Here is a 2,406-nt window from a genome sequence, read left to right as displayed (position 1 = left end):
TTGATTATTGTTCTCAAAACAATCTTTACAATAGAACCGGGAGTGGGAGAGGGGAAATTAAGATCACCCATGATTACTGCCATCTTTTAGCACTCACACACAGTACTTTTTCTTGTACGTCTTATTTCTCACTCTGGTTATTGCGAGTGGGCTTGTCAACTACACCTGCTGCTGACTTCTTTTCTCACTGTTCCTTATCTCGACACAAAACACATTTTACATCCTTATGTCCTGAATCAAGGCAATCTCTAATAATTGCATATATATCACTAAAATCTTGGCCTTTCGCACGCCTCTGTGCGTCATCTTCCAATATTAATTGATTCTGTATTGTGTTGCAATTGCACATAATAAGAGAAAGACAAAAAGACATTGGTGTACCTGGTGTACCTGGGTTCACACGCACGTTATTGAAGTTAAAACGCAGATTACCGCCCAAAATACTCACTTAACCTTCAGGAAGCACACAATACGTACAATGTTGTAGGGTATGACTAGAGCAGCACCAGAAACACAACAGAAATACTGCTCTGGGCTTCTATTTTGCATGTATTTCTCAATGATCAATAGACTTATACATGTGTTCCATCAGGAATTACCTCACACAAGGAAGTAACCTGTGCTGCAGACGGTCAGATAATCCCAGTTCCAACTCCCACAATCAGAGATACTCAGTGTCCTGCATATCGATATAAGGAAGAGCTGTCCATGGCGTTTATGGGCTAGATTAACTTTCGGAATGCAGCTCGCACGTAGTTCGCCTCTTTCTCCTATATATTGTTTCTTGCAGTCCCTTGTTGGAATCTCATCAAATACATTTGTCCTGCACCTGATGGATATTGGGTCTTATGTTCTGCAACCCCAACAATCGGAAGCAGCGGGATTGAAACTAATTCAATTCATTACACCACAGGGCCGCAGTGTTTCACAGGAGCTTATGCAGCGCTGAGAATATCATCGAGAAAGGGAAGGAAAAGGCTGCAAACCTTCTTCCCAGCTCCGTTGAAATTTCCAACAACAACTCCGAGGATTCTGGATTAGTGGTGCTGGAAGAGCATAGCAATTCAGGCAGCAACCGAGGACAGGCAAATTCGACGTTTCGGGCAAAAGCCCTTCATCCTTTATTCCTGATGAAGGGCTTTTGCCCGAAACGTCGATTTTGCCTGTCCTCGGATGCTGCCTGAATTGCTGTGCTCTTCCAGCACCACTAATCCAGAATCTGGTTTCCAGCATCTGCAGTCATTGTTTTTAACAACTCCGAGACACGAGCTTCACATCTTTCTGCTCAAAAACTCTATGATTTTCTGCCGCAGAGAATTGCACCCTCAACTCCCGCATGCAAGGTGAGGATACCAAGCCCTACACTATCAAGGATAGTAGTTAGAGCGAGGCCAACATCTGTCACTATCATATGGACAACCACAAACACACTCTTTTCATATGAAAGTCTCGGCACTCATAGTATACGAGACCCAAGCAGCCTGTGCTGGGTGTTATTATTCCAGACTATTTGTGTTGTATACCGTTTTCCTTGAAAGTGGATGGAGGTCGTTCTTTCACCGCTGTTGTGAAGCCACATCCTGCACTGAATCTGCTCGCTGATTTTTGTTGCTGTGGCGAAACGGTGGGCAATCGCGTTATAAAATGTTTTTATACTTCTCTAATTTCCTTCATTACTGTCTTGATGAGGGAGGCTGATGATTGGCTGTCTCGATCAGATGGAGGCACTATTATTGGCCGAATTTAATGACGAATGGAATAGGAAATCTTCACTTTTCATGGTTCATTGTTGTTTTGTTTTGTTTTCTGTTACTTGAGCAAATTCTGGGACTTGGCAATATGCTAAATGTCCAGGGTGTTTGGAAGTACCGTTTGAAATTGTCTCTCTGCCATTTGTGTGAGTGATTCATGACATACACGTCAGTAATTTTCTCGCTTTTATCATTGAAATGACTAGAGACCTTAGGAGCCGCAAACACAGGCACTCATATTGTTCATTTCAGTGTTTGTGGCACTGAAGGCCTCTGGTCCTTTCGGTGATAAAAGCGAGAAAAGTATTGGCTGCCTGTGAAAACAGTGAGTGCTCCTTCTGTACAAAACCTTCTCTAATCCATTTGAAAAGCTCGATTTCGGATACATAGAGAGCCGAGTTTTCTGCCACGTTCTGTGTCTGAAATGGTCAGCGCATTTGGCTGAAATGTTGATGACTCGACCTCACCCAGGCACAGAGCTTCAATTATTTCATATCAATCATTGAGACCGATCACGTACCGACATTGCAATCATCAAACCTTCACCCCGAAACCGCGTGGAGTGAGACGGGAACTCGCAGCAGAATGCGAGCACACTCTCTGCAACCTTCGCTGCCAGCAGAAAGCAGCCACTACAGCTTCAATCAGCGGCTTC

The sequence above is a fragment of the Chiloscyllium plagiosum genome, unplaced genomic scaffold, assembly GCF_004010195.1.
Source record: "Chiloscyllium plagiosum isolate BGI_BamShark_2017 unplaced genomic scaffold, ASM401019v2 scaf_12170, whole genome shotgun sequence".
NCBI lineage: Eukaryota > Metazoa > Chordata > Chondrichthyes > Orectolobiformes > Hemiscylliidae > Chiloscyllium > Chiloscyllium plagiosum.
Note: the sequence above shows the minus strand (reverse complement) of the source record.